The sequence below is a fragment of the Ambystoma mexicanum genome, chromosome 2q, assembly GCF_040938575.1.
Source record: "Ambystoma mexicanum isolate Mex_15411 chromosome 2q, UKY_AmexF1_1, whole genome shotgun sequence".
NCBI lineage: Eukaryota > Metazoa > Chordata > Amphibia > Caudata > Ambystomatidae > Ambystoma > Ambystoma mexicanum.
The window spans coordinates 1,487,796,759-1,487,811,907 of NC_090924.1; the positions used below are offsets into that span (position 1 = coordinate 1,487,796,759).

The 15,149-nt window shown below is 46.4% G+C and overlaps 1 protein-coding gene across 1 annotated transcript in view; it reads left to right on the top strand.

Annotated features, from left to right (window-relative positions):
- The first annotated feature begins 387 nt into the window (after positions 1–387).
- LOC138570313 (zinc finger protein 615-like) overlaps positions 388–15,149 on the top strand; it is a 37,110-nt gene continuing 22,348 nt past the window's right edge. Inside the window, exon 1 of the mRNA XM_069649095.1 lies at positions 388–580. The gene's annotated coding sequence lies outside the window, so the exon portion shown is untranslated. The remainder of the gene's footprint in view (positions 581–15,149) is intronic.

Here is a 15,149-nt window from a genome sequence, read left to right on the forward strand (position 1 = left end):
TGTAATGACCACTGTTGTATCTGTTAAAAATTCAATACAACTTTTTGAACTTGACAATGCTGGTTTTATTAGTCATGCAAACAAAGCATTCTTGTATTGTAGTAACACCTTTCTTCCTTTGCGGGTTTCTGGGGCTTGTTTGGGAGTGATCATTGCGCATGCTCCTTAGAGGTTTCGCCGCATTTCCGAGCATGCTCTATTGAATATCTCCTCATGCGCATGCGCTGAAGATCAATATCTCGCCAATGCGCACGTCCTACTTGGCAGCGAGCGGTGGAGTCTCCGGGAGATGGTTCCTGTTTGTGTTGCGGGTCTTCTTTGGCGGAAGGTCCTCACTGCGCATGCTCCAAGCATAGGTGTCATAACTCTGCGCATGTGTAGATCAGTCCCCTCCCACCTCGAGGTTACGGCCCGCAGCACAGGCTCAGCCCTCCTCAGTCCTCTTCAGTCCCTCTGGGAGACTCTTGGAGGGGGATGTGGGACCTCCTCCTGACTCATTCATACCTCAAATGCTGTTTATTTAGATTTGGAAAGCGCCTCGCAAGCGATGGAGCGGTAATTACGGCGTCACTTCCTGCAGGTGAGGGACGCTTCTGTGACGTCACACCGAAGCCTTCTAGAAACATCTGTGATAACATAGCAACAGTGCAAGGTGTATTTTCAGCAGTGACCTGCCCCCCACGCTTGCATGAGACCCCATGATCCGGCGTATCAGCAGTATTTAGTTCAATGTTGTCTCTGTGTATCTCCTTTCTTAAAAAGAAACGTGGCATAAACAGGAGAAACGTGGCCCTGTCTCTGCTTTTCCTTCACAAACCTTCCATTAACCCTTTCTCCTGTGCATCTGATGGAGGGTGGGTTACAGGCCCGGATTTAGCTGCGCGGGGGCCCCATTTCAACATGATGTTTGGGGCCCCCTTTGCGCAGAGCGGAAGAGAGTCGGAGACACCTGGTGACAAAGAAAAACACCCTGCGGTTAATAGCCGCCGGTGATCAGAAGACTGGCACCAGGGAGCTGAAACACTGAATTCCCACTGATTATCACCTCTTTGACATCCGCCTCTTACTGGCAAATAAGGGTTTATAGCTTCTCAGTCAGCATTTAATGGGTTCCCTCGCCATGATAATCGGCAGATAAGAACCCAGTTTGTATTTCTTTGTTTTAAATGTACGCTTTTCAGAGCTTGCATTAAAAGCTTCATTTGCTGGAGCCCTTCAGGCCGCCACTTCCAAGTGACGGCCTAGAGGGCTGGAGCAAATTCATTTTGGAATGCGAGCACCTAAAAGCGCACATTTAAAGCCCCAGAAAGAAAATATTAAGGACAATTCTTTATTGCAGCATTATACAACTAATTAACGCCAGTAGCAAGGGGCGCGCCCCTGAGCCTTGAGGCCCCTTTCAAAGGAAAGGGTTGAAAGGCCCTGGTGCCCTTGTAAGGAAAACAACCAGACAAAATAAAACAATCCTCTGAGGAAAAAAGCGTGGTGCACCTCTTGCAAGGAAAACTGGGTCTATTCAGTATACCGAAAGGAAAAATGCACAGCAGGGTGTCTGAAAACCCACTGCCACAGTGCACACCAGTTAGTTCAAAGTAAACAAGGCATTTTAAAGTGCATTTACGTCACTTGTGATGCAACCAATATACAGTATTCACACCTGTCCCTCGTTAGTTACCCCCTATGTACGTACTAGTCCCTAGGCTGATTGGCCTCAGTTAAAATATGCCCCCCCCCATGTGGTTTTGTGCCCCACCACGTTGAGTTCTGTGAGCATGATTGGAGGCCCTTGGAGAATGTTTCCCCTCCCCGTGGTCAAATCACGTGATGTGCACCTGGTAGTTGGACATGAGCTCAGTGAATATTCTCGATGTTAAATTGACCCCCTGAAATAACAAAACGCTTCTGATCCCAGACATGCAGGTGCCCCTGCCATGCCTCCCTGGCGCAGAGCTAGATTTGTTGGCCTCACCCCTTGCACCTCGTTGTACAAATCACAGGACCTAAGCTCCGTGCTTCCTCCTAGGCCGCTGGCCCTCCCTGTGTATGCACCTGGGGAATTTTTGGCCATGCTTAATCAGCTAAATTGCGAAGGATTTAGGCGTTCTGTTAGTGGGCACCTGGCAGTTGTGAAGGCATCATGAAGCACGACACAGACAACAGATTTTATGTTCAAATAAAATATTTTTTATCAACTAAAGTCGGGATGGTGTAAGGTCTAACTTTTCCTATCCTAAGATGGTATTTTCCCTAACTATATAAACTAAGGATAGTCTGAGTCAGTAAGTTCCACAAAAACTTCTTTTACTAATGATGAAAAATGGGGGGAAATCAGTCCCAATTATGGTTTCTTCTGGTCACCCTGGGATAGTGGCTGAAGGAAAGTTGTGTGTTTCTCCATTCATGTGCATGGGTATAGCCGCCTTGGGATAGATTTCCTGATCCCCATGAACACATATTATTTTCACTAGGGAAACCCCTTTTAAGTTCTCAGGTGGTATTAGGTCAGCCCTGTCTGCTTAATGCCAGAAATCTACAAGGGCCTGGACTGGGATCCCGTTAACCGGGACTGATTTATAGGTGTACTTAGAAGATGTTCCACAAAAGAAATTGCTTTGCACCTCTACCTCTCCATCGTACTTGGGATGGCCCCATTCCTTGCCCACCACACACCCGATCTCCATGGGTTCCTCTCTATTGTTTTGTGGACAGTTTTGAGCTAAATGTACGGGTTCCTTACAGGAAAAACAGGTTGGAACCATGAGTTTCACTGTTTTACTCTCTTACCTCTTTATTTCCTCTCTGGGTTTGGTTTCTGGCTTTCTCTCTATCCTCCCTTTTCTCCCGCTATGTGGATCTTGAAATATATAGGGGAACTCGACTCCTTCTTTAGGAGAAAACATTGTTTTGAGAGACCCCTTTTTCTCTTGTCTTACTTTGGGCCGATGCATCGAATGTAAGTACTTCTTGGCATTGGGGAAGGTTTGGGTGGTTTCAATAACTAGGGAAAGGGTATGCTTGTTATGTTGCAAAACTGCTATTTGACGTTTGGGAGGTAAATAGTTACACATTGTTCCAGGCTCAGAGCTTCCAGTACTTTAGGTAGTGTTTTTTTGCCCTAACCACAGGGACAGTGGGCCTCATTACACGGATGGCGGAGAACCGTGGCGCTATTAGCGCCATGGTTCATGCCGGTAAAATACCGGCACCGCCTTGGCGGAAAGGGGAATTACCACCCCATTCCAAGGTTGGCGGGGCGGTAATTCCCCCTTCCACCATTGCCCTTCCCCATTCCCATTTTTGCCCCATAGGGCTCAATGGGAATGGGGAAGGCGCTAATTACGGTACCGCAAATTGCGGTACCGTAATTAGCACTCTGGGTCCCTTTGAGGGTTGGCTTTTAACGCCTGCAAAAAGCAGGCGTTAAATCCCCCAACCCGCAAAGGGACCTCGTAGTAAGGTGGTAAGGATTTACAGGTACCGGTATTTTACCGGTACCGGTAAATCCTTACCGCCATCCGTGTAATGAGGCCCAGTGTGTTCTTAACCCGTTCACCTAGCTCGATCAGAGTTTCCTGCTGGACCTGGTTTTAGGATTGTACATTGTTGGCAGTAGAAGTTGCTAGTTTGACCTATCCATTGTAGGAGCCCCTCTTTGATGTCGGCAAAAGAAAAGTTTCCTGGGAGGTTCAATAGTTGAAAAGATGTTTGTAATTCCCCTTTTAAGAGGGTTCCCATATAGCATAGTTTTAACTCACTCCCACCCCCTCATTGGAACTGAGATGGCATCCTTTCAAAATTCCGAAAGAAATTTCCCATATCCTCTCCCTCTTTGTAGGGTTGCTCTTCTCCCTGGGGACTATTTGGTTTTTCTTGGGCAGCAATCAGCCGCTCCAAACCCATTTGGATCCTTGCCTAAGCTTGTATTTGATGTGCGGTTAGTTGGGCTAATACTTCCCCCCAGAGATGAAATTATGTCTAAGGAGATTAAGGTATCACTTGAACCCTCATCATAGTCAGAAACAAAACAATACATTCTGGGTCCTCAGTGGTATCAGAGTGTGTACTTCAATTTCCCCTCCTCCGACAGGATTTGGGTGCGCTTTCCTCACTGACTAAGGCAAAGGGCAATAGAGAGGACTGGACGAAGACTCTGGTTCCTGATAGACGGGCCTCAAGGCTCTGGGTTGAATAAAAGCCTGTGGTTCTATAACCGTCAGAAGTATTTTATCTGCATGTCTTAAGTGAAAGGCTGGCAAGGGAACAGTATGCAGGAGGAGTTCTCACTTAAAAGTTAGAACTTTTCGGCTGACTGGGACCTGCAACTGCCGGGCAATTTATTTCTTTATCTCGATAATGTGATCGTAGTTTTGAACCTTTACAATCATGTCCTTCCATCTGGATTGTTGAACTATCAACCATCCCATAGTTTGTATCAATTGAGTGCATCCCACTTTCTGACACCATTTGGGGAAGGCAACAGATTAAAAGTTCAAATACAGGATGTTTATTAAATCAAATGTTAGGATGGTGTAAGGCCTATCTTGCCCTATTCTAAAGGGGTATTTTCCCAGCCTATATAAACTAAGGATATTCTGAGTCGGTAAATTCAACTTAAAAGTACAATGTGATGGGATGTCAGTGTCTAAACTAAAGGTCTGAGCTTCGTCCAGCTCCAGGTTTGCTCTTGGCTCCATTCCCCGAAGTTCAAGACAATTACAACAAAAAGGGAATTGGGGTTCCGTTCCTCACGTTCAGCACAGTTCCATAGGCTTCAAATTCACAGTCTTAGCAACTGGTACGCATCTTCCTTACATTTGGCGATGAAGTTTAATGCGGCGAGCCCGCCGAGACAACCGCTCCTTAATCCTCCTCTATCAATAGTCGCTGCCGTCACGCAAACTCTCTGCTTGGAATAATAACAAGAAGACAGAGGTTCGCGTGGCGGCACGCGTACACCAGAAATTCTATTCTCTACAGTTTCCTTTCTTCCTCTGTGTTATAATTCCACTTATACTTCTGGTTCACTTTATTGGCTTCATGCCTTTATCAACATGTAACTTTCATACACTTTATTCATGGTATTTCTCTGGGTTACCACTTTGCTTTCAGACTGTCCAATAGGGTTTTACTTTCTGCTCTTTGCTAATGCTGTGTCACGACTATCTGTGTTAATCCTAACGCGATGCCTGACCCCAACATGGCGGCTCCTGCAGTCCACTGCAGTATGTGCAGCAGTCTAGTCGCTGCGCCCCAGAATGCCTTGCAACGTTTCCAGGCTGACGCCGCCGACAGTTTATCTGCCTGCTTCTGAACTGAGCAGAAAAAAGTCGAAATGAAATACACTGCCATGAAGGAAAAAGAAACTCCAACTTTGTGTGATCAGAAAGGGTTTGTTTACACTTGTCGAGGAACGATGCATCTTGGCATTACCATGGAGACACATCAATAGATTGCGCACACACGACGTTGACATGAGACGTGCATTGGCATTGTGAAAGGGACATCATCATCTAGTGATGTCAGGGTTAGGAGCGGGGGATCGGAATTAGTGCCGTGAGGGCACGTGAATTTAGGGCGATGGATCAGCGAATAAGATTAGCACAAGATGGCAGTACCTGACCCATCGTTTTCGCATGTGTTAAAGTGCAAAAAATTCAGGTAAGTTGCATTGGATTTTTTTTTAAGAACGATTGATGTCTACTCGGAGATACATGCCCGATCGATTGGGCCAATCCAACTTCTGACCAAACTACCCCTTTAATGCTGGATACCAAGGAGCGGCGTTTAGCTCCTGCTTATCAAATCTTAATTTTGAGCCCTGCATTCCCTAAAGATTAGAAGGCATACCCTTCCCCTGTAGTGATTAATACATGAGAGTGTAGTGATTAATACATTAGAGTGCAGGGTCATGCTGATGAGGTGCATGAGTGATGCCGTGCTTTATAGAAGATTAGGAGTCATACGCTTCCCCTGTTGTGACTAATACGTGAGAGTGCAGGGTCATGCTGATGAGGTGCATGAGTGATGCCGTGCTTTATAGAAGATTAGGAGTCATACGCTTCCCCTGTTGTGACTAATACGTGAGAGTGCAGGGTCATGCTGATGAGGTGCATGAGTGATGCCGTGCTTTATAGAAGATTAGGAGTCATACGTTTCCCCTGTTTTGACTAATACGTGAGAGTGCAGGGTCATGCTGATGAGATGCATGAGTGATGATGTGCTTTATAGAAGAGCAGGAGTCATACGTTTCCCCTGTTTTGACTAATAAGTGAGAGTGCAGGGTCATGCTGATGAGATGCATGAGTGATGATGTGCTTTATAGAAGATTAGGAGTCATACGCTTCCCCTGTTGTGACTAATACGTGAGAGTGCAGGGTCATGCTGATGAGGTGCATGAGTGATGCCGTGCTTTATAGAAGATTAGGAGCCATACGCTTCCCCTGTTGTGACTAATACGTGAGAGTGCAGGGTCATGCTGATGAGGTGCATGAGTGATGCCGTGCTTTATAGAAGATTAGGAGGCATACGCTTCCCCTGTTGTGACTAATATGTGAGAGTGCAGGGTAATGCTGATGAGGTCCATGAGTGATGCCGTGCTTTATAGAAGATTAGGAGTCATACGCTTCCCCTGTTGTGACTAATAAGTGAGAGTGCAGGGTCATGCTGATGAGGTGCATGAGTGATGCCGTGCTTTATAGAAGATTAGGAGTCATACGCTTCCCCTGTTGTGACTAATACGTGAGAGTGCAGGGTCATGCTGATGAGGTGCATGAGTGATGCCGTGCTTTATAGAAGATTAGGAGTCATACGCTTCCCCTGTTGTGACTAATAAGTGAGAGTGCAGGGTCATGCTGATGAGGTGCATGAGTGATGCCGTGCTTTATTGAAGATTAGGAGTCATACTCTTCCCCTGAGGTGACTAATACGTGAGAGTGCAGGGTCATGCTGATGAGGTGCATGAGTGATGCCGTGCTTTATAGAAGATTAGGAGTCATACGCTTCCCCTGAGGTGACTAATACGTGAGAGTGCAGGGTCATGCTGATGAGGTGCATGAGTGATGCCGTGCTTTATAGAAGATTAGGAGTCATACGCTTCCCCTGTTGTGACTAATACGTGAGAGTGCAGGGTCATGCTGATGAGGTGCATGAGTGATGCCGTGCTTTATAGAAGATTAGGAGTCATACGCTTCCCCTGTTGTGACTAATACCTGAGAGTGCAGGGTAATGCTGATAAGGGGCATGAGTGATGCCGTGCTTTATAGAAGATTAGGAGTCATACGCTTCCCCTGTTGTGACTAATAAGTGAGAGTGCAGGGTCATGCTGATGAGATGCATGAGTGATGCCGTGCTTTATAGAAGATTAGGAGTCATACGCTTCCCCTGTTGTGACTAATACGTGAGAGTGCAGGGTCATGCTGATGAGATGCATGAGTGATGCCGTGCTTTATAGAAGATTAGGAGTCATACGCTTCCCCTTTTGTGACTAATACGTGAGAGTGCAGGGTCATGCTGATGAGGTGCATGAGTGATGCCGTGCTTTATAGATGATTAGGAGTCATACGCTTCCCCTGCTGTGACTAATACGTGAGAGTGCAGGGTCATCCTGATGAGGTGCGTGAGTGATGCCGTGCTTTATAGAAGATTAGGAGTCATACGTTTCCCCTGTTTTGACTAATAAGTGAGAGTGCATGGTCATGCTGATGAGATGCATGAGTGATGTCGTGCTTTATAGAAGATTAGAAGTCATATGTTTCCCCTGAGGTGACTAATACGTGAGAGTGCAGGGTCATGCTGATGAGGTGCATGAGTGATGCTGTGCTTTATAGAAGATTAGGAGTCATACGTTTCCCCTGTTGTGACTAATACGTGAGAGTGCAGGGTCATCCTGATGAGGTGCATGAGTGATGCCATGCCTTATAGAAGATTAGAAGTCATACGTTTCCCCTGAGGTGACTAATACGTGAGAGTGCAGGGTCATGCTGATGAGGTGCATGAGTGATGCCGTGCTTTATAAAAGATTAGGAGGCATATGCTTCCCCTGTTGTGACTGATACGTGAGAGTGCAGGGTCATGCTAATGAGGTGCATGAGTGATGCCGTGCTTTATAGAAGATTAGGAGTCATACGCTTCCCCTGTTGTGACTAATACGTGACAGTGCAGGGTAATGCTGATGAGGTGCATGAGTGATGCTGTGCTTTATAGAAGATTAGGAGTCATACTCTTCCCCTGTTGTGACTAATATGTGAGAGTGCAGGGTCATGCTGATGAATTGCATGAGTGATGCAGTGCTTTATAGAAGATTAGGGGGCATACGCTTCCCCTGAGGTGACTAATACGTGATAGTGCAGGGTCATGCTGATGAGATGCATGAGTGATGCTGTGCTTTATAGATGGTTAGGAGTCATAAGCTTCCCCTGTTGTGACTAATATGTGAGAGTGCAGGGTCATCCTGATGAGGTGCATGAGTGATGCCGTGCTTTATAGAAGATTAGGAGTCATACGCTTCCCCTGTTGTGACTAATACGTGAGAGTGCAGGGTAATGCTGATGAGATGCATGAGTGATGCCGTGCTTTATAGAAGATTAGGAGTCATACACTTCCCCTGTTGTGACTAATACGTGAGAGTGCAAGGTAATGCTCATGAGGTGCATGAGTGATGCCGTGCTTTATAGAAGATTAGGAGTCATACGCTTCCCCTGTTTTGACTAATAAGTGAGAGTGCAGGGTCATCCTGATGAGGTGCATGAGTGATGCCGTGCTTTATAGAAGATTAGAAGTCATACGTTTCCCCTGAGGTGACTAATACGTGAGAGTGCAGGGTCATGCTGATGAGGTGCATGAGTGATGCCGTGCTTTATAGAAGATTAGAAATCATACACTTCCCCTGTTGTGACTAATACGTGAGAGTGCAGGGTCATGCTGATGAGGTGCATGAGTGATGCCGTGCTTTATAGAAGATTAGGAGGCATACGCTTCCCCTGTTGTGACTAATACGTGAGAGTGCAGGGTCATGCTGATGAGATGCATGAGTGATGCCGTGCTTTATAGAAGATTAGGAGTCATACGCTTCCCCTTTTGTGACTAATACGTGAGAGTGCAGGGTCATGCTGATGAGGTGCATGAGTGATGCCGTGCTTTATAGATGATTAGGAGTCATACGTTTCCCCTGCTGTGACTAATACGTGAGAGTGCAGGGTCATCCTGATGAGGTGCATGAGTGATGCCGTGCTTTATAGAAGATTAGGAGTCATACGCTTCCCCTGTTGTGACTAATACGTGAGAGTGCGGGGTAATGCTGATGAGATGCATGAGTGATGCCGTGCTTTATAGAAGATTAGGAGTCATACACTTCCCCTGTTGTGACTAATACGTGAGAGTGCAAGGTAATGCTCATGAGGTGCATGAGTGATGCCGTGCTTTATAGAAGATTAGGAGTCATACCCTTCCCCTGTTTTGACTAATACGTGAGAGTGCAGGGTCATGCTGATGAGATGCATGAGTGATTCCGTCCTTTATAGAAGATTAGGAGTCATACCCTTCCCCTGTTGTGACTAATATGTGAGAGTGCAGGGTCATGCTGATGAGGTGCATGAGTGATGCCGTGCTTTATAGAAGATTAGGAGTCATACGTTTCCCCTGAGGTGACTAATACGTGAGAGTGCAGGGTCATGCTGATGAGGTGTATGAGTGATGCCGTGCTTTATAGAAGATTAGGAGTCATACGCTTCCCCTGAGGTGACTAATACGTGAGAGTGCAGGGTCATGCTGATGAGGTGCATGAGTGATGCCGTGCTTTATAGACGATTAGGAGTCATACACTTCCCCTGTTGTGACTAATACGTGAGAATGCAGGGTCATGTTGATGAGGTGCATGAGTGATGCCGTGCTTTATAGAAGATTAGGAGTCATACGCTTCCCCTGTTGTGACTAATAAGTGAGAGTGCAGGGTCATGCTGATGAGGTGCATGAGTGATGCTGTGCTTTATTGAAGATTAGGAGTCATACGCTTCCCCTGTTGTGACTAATACGTGAGAGTGCAGGGTAATGCTGATGAGGTGCATGAGTGATGCCGTGCTTTATAGAAGATTAGGAGTCATACGCTTCCCCTGAGGTGACTAATACGTGAGAGTGCAGGGTCATGCTGATGAGGTGCATGAGTGATGCCGTGCTTTATAGAAGATTAGGAGTCATACGCTTCCCCGGTTGTGACTAATACGTGAGAGTGCAGGGTAATGCTGATGAGGTGCATGAGTGATGCCGTGCTTTATAGAAGATTAGGAGTCATACGCTTCCCCTGTTGTGACTAATAAGTGAGAGTGCAGGGTCATGCTGATGAGATGCATGAGTGATGCTGTGCTTTATAGAATATTAGGAGTCATACGCTTCCCCTGTTGTGACTAATACGTGAGAGTGCGGGGTAATGCTGATGAGATGCATGAGTGATGCCGTGCTTTATAGAAGATTAGGAGTCATACACTTCCCCTGTTGTGACTAATACGTGAGAGTGCAAGGTAATGCTCATGAGGTGCATGAGTGATGCCGTGCTTTATAGAAGATTACGAGTCATATGCTTCCCCTGTTTTGACTAATAAGTGAGAGTGCAGGGTCTTCCTGATGAGGTGCATGAGTGATGCCGTGCTTTATAGAAGATTAGGAGTCATACGCTTCCCCTGTTGTGGCTAATACGTGAGAGTGCAGGGTAATGCTGATGAGGTGCATGAGTGATGCCGTGCTTTATAGAAGATTAGAAGTCATACGCTTCCCCTGTTGTGACTAATACGTGAGAGTGCAGGGTCATGCTGATGAGGTGCATGAGTGATGCCGTGCTTTATAGAAGATTAGGAGGCATACGCTTCCCCTGTTGTGACTAATTCGTGAGAGTGCAGGGTCATGCTGATGAGATGCATGAGTGATGCCGTGCTTTATAGAAGATTAGGAGTCATACGCTTCCCCTGTTGTGACTAATACGTGAGAGTGCAGGGTCATGCTGATGAGGTGCATGAGTGATGCCGTGCTTTATAGATGATTAGGAGTCATACGTTTCCCCTGTTGTGACTAATACGTGAGAGTGCAGGGTCATGCTGATGAGGTGCATGAGTGATGCCGTGCTTTATAGAAGATTAGGAGTCATACGCTTCCCCTGAGGTGACTAATACGTGAGAGTGCAGGGTCATGCTGATGAGGTGCATGAGTGATGCCGTGCTTTATAGAAGATTAGGAGTCATACGTTTCCCCTGTTGTGACTAATACATGAGAGTGCAGGGTCATGCTGATGAGATGCATGAGTGATGACGTGCTTTGTAGAAGATTAGGAGTCATACGCTTCCCCTGTTGTGACTAATACGTGAGAGTGCAGGGTCATGCCGATGAGGTGCATGAGTGATGCCGTGCTTTATAGAAGATTAGGAGTCATACGCTTCCCCTGTTGTGACTAATACGTGAGAGTGCAGGGTCATGCCGATGAGGTGCATGAGTGATGCCGTGCTTTGTAGAAGATTAGGAGTCATACACTTCCCCTGTTGTGACTAATATGTGAGAGTGCAGGGTCATGCCGATGAGATGCATGAGTGATGCCGTGCTTTATAGAAGATTAGGAGTCATACCCTTCCCCTGTTGTGACTAATGCGTGAGAGTGCAGGGTCATGCTGATGAGATGCATGAGTGATGCCGTGCTTTATAGAAGATTAGGAGTCATACCCTTCCCCTGTTGTGACTAATGCGTGAGAGTGCAGGGTCATGCTGATGAGGTGCATGAGTGATGCCGTGCTTTATAGAAGATTAGGAGTCATACGTTTCCCCTGAGGTGACTAATACGTGAGAGTGCAGGGTCATGCTGATGAGGTGCATGAGTGATGCGGTGCTTTATAGACGATTAGGAGTCATACGCTTCCCATGTTGTGACTAATACGTGAGAGTGCAGGGTAATGCTGATGAGGTGCATGAGTGATGCCGTTCTTTATAGAAGATTAGGAGTCATATGCTTCCCCTGTTTTGACTAATACGTGAGAGTGCAGGGTCATGCTGATGAGGTGCATGAGTGATGCCGTGCTTTATAGAAGATTAGGAGTCATACGTTTCCCCTGAGGTGATTAATACGTGAGAGTGCAGGGTCATGCTGATGAGGTGCATGAGTGATGCCGTGCTTTATAGAAGATTAGGAGTCATACGCTTCCCCTGTTGTGACTAATACGTGAGAGTGCAGGGTAATGCTGATGAGGTGCATGAGTGATGCCATGCTTTATAGAAGATTAGGAGTCATACGCTTCCCTTGTTGTGACTAATATGTGAGAGTGCAGGGTCATGCTGATGAGATGCATGAGTGATGCTGTGCTTTATAGAAGATTAGGAGTCATACATTTTCCCTGTTGTGACTAATAAGTGAGAGTGCAGGGTCATGCTGATGAGATGCATGTGTGATGCCATGCTTTATAGAAGATTAGGAGTCATACGCTTCCCCTGTTGTGACTAATACGTGAGAGTGCAGGGTCATGCTGATGAGGTGCATGAGTGATGCCGTGCTTTATAGAAGATTAGGAGGCATACGCTTCCCCCGTTTTGACTAATACGTGAGAGTGCAGGGTCATCCTGATGAGGTGCATGAGTGATGCCATGCCTTATAGAAGATTAGAAGTCATACGTTTCCCCTGAGGTGACTAATACGTGAGAGTGCAGGGTCATGCTGATGAGGTGCATGAGTGATGCCGTGCTTTATAAAAGATTAGGAGGCATACGCTTCCCCTGTTGTGACTGATACGTGAGAGTGCAGGGTCATGCTGATGAGGTGCATGAGTGATGCTGTGCTTTATAGAAGATTAGGAGTCATACGCTTCCCCTGAGGTGACTAATACGTGAGAGTGCAGGGTCATGCTGATGAGGTGCATGAGTGATGCCGTGCTTTATAGAAGATTAGGAGTCATACGCTTCCCCTGTTGTGACTAATACGTGACAGTGCAGGGTAATGCTGATGAGGTGCATGAGTGATGCTGTGCTTTATAGAAGATTAGGAGTCATACGCTTCCCCTGTTGTGACTAATATGTGAGAGTGCAGGGTCATGCTGATGAATTGCATGAGTGATGCAGTGCTTTATAGAAGATTAGGGGGCATACGCTTCCCCTGAGGTGACTAATACGTGAGAGTGCAGGGTCATGCTGATGAGATGCATGAGTGATGCTGTGCTTTATAGATGATTAGGAGTCATAAACTTCCCCTGTTGTGACTAATACGTGAGAGTGCAGGGTCATCCTGATGAGGTGCATGAGTGATGCCGTGCTTTATAGAAGATTAGGAGTCATACGCTTCCCCTGTTGTGACTAATACGTGAGAGTGCAGGGTAATGCTGATGAGATGCATGAGTGATGCCGTGCTTTATAGAAGATTAGGAGTCATACACTTCCCCTGTTGTGACTAATACGTGAGAATGCAAGGTCATGCTGATGAGGTGCATGAGTGATGCCGTGCTTTATAGAAGATTAGAAATCATACACTTCCCCTGTTGTGACTAATACGTGAGAGTGCAGGGTCATGCTGATGAGGTGCATGAGTGATGCCGTGCTTTATAGAAGATTAGGAGGCATACGCTTCCCCTGTTGTGACTAATACGTGAGAGTGCAGGGTCATGCTGATGTGATGCATGAGTGATGCCGTGCTTTATAGAAGATTAGGAGTCATACGCTTCCCCTTTTGTGACTAATACGTGAGAGTGCAGGGTCATGCTGATGAGGTGCATGAGTGATGCCGTGCTTTATAGATGATTAGGAGTCATACGTTTCCCCTGTTTTGACTAATAAGTGAGAGTGCAGGGTCATGCTGATGAGATGCATGAGTGATGCAGTGCTTTATAGAAGATTAGAAGTCATACGTTTCCCCTGAGGTGACTAATACGTGAGAGTGCAGGGTCATGCTGATGAGATGCATGAGTGATGCCGTGCTTTATAGAAGATTAGGAGGCATTCGCTTCCCCTGTTTTGACTAATACGTGAGAGTGCAGGGTCATGCTGATGAGGTGCATGAGTGATGCCGTGCTTTATAGAAGATTAGGAGGCATACGATTCCCCTGTTGTGACTAATACGTGAGAGTGCAGGGTCATGCTGATGAGATGCATGAGTGATGCCGTGCTTTATAGAAGATTAGGAGTCATACGCTTCCCCTTTTGTGACTAATACGTGAGAGTGCAGGGTCATGCTGATGAGGTGCATGAGTGATGCCGTGCTTTATAGAAGATTAGAAGTCATACGTTTCCCCTGAGGTGACTAATACGTGAGAGTGCAGGGTCATGCTGATGAGGTGCATGAGTGATGCCGTGCTTTATAGAAGATTAGAAATCATACACTTCCCCTTTGTGACTAATACGTGAGAGTGCAGGGTCATGCTGATGAGGTGCATGAGTGATGCCGTGCTTTATAGAAGATTAGGAGGCATACGCTTCCCCTGTTGTGACTAATACATCAGAGTGCAGGGTCATGTTGATGAGGTGCATGAGTGATGCCGTGCTTTATAGAAGATTAGGAGTCATACGCTTCCCCTGTTGTGACTAATAAGTGAGAGTGCAGGGTCATGCTGATGAGGTGCATGAGTGATGCTGTGCTTTATTGAAGATTAGGAGTCATACGCTTCCCCTGTTGTGACTAATACGTGAGAGTGCAGGGTCATGCTGATGAGGTGCATGAGTGATGCCGTGCTTTATAGAAGATTAGGAGTCGTACGCTTCCCCTGAGGTGACTAATACGTGAGAGTGCAGGGTCATGCTGATGAGGTGCATGAGTGATGCCGTGCTTTATAGAAGATTAGGAGTCATACGCTTCCCCTGTTGTGACTAATACGTGAGAGTGCAGGGTAATGCTGATGAGGTGCATGAGTGATGCCGTGCTTTATAGAAGATTAGGAGTCATACGCTTCCCCTGTTGTGAATAATAAGTGAGAGTGCAGGGTCATGCTGATGAGATGCATGAGTGATGCTGTGCTTTATAGAATATTAGGAGTCATACGCTTCCCCTGTTGTGACTAATACGTGAGAGCGCAGGGTCATGCTGATGAGGTGCATGAGTGATGCCGTGCTTTATAGAAGATTAGGGGGCATACTCTTCCCCTGAGGTGACTAATACGTGAGAGTGCAGGGTCATGCTGATGAGATGCTTGAGTGATGCCGTG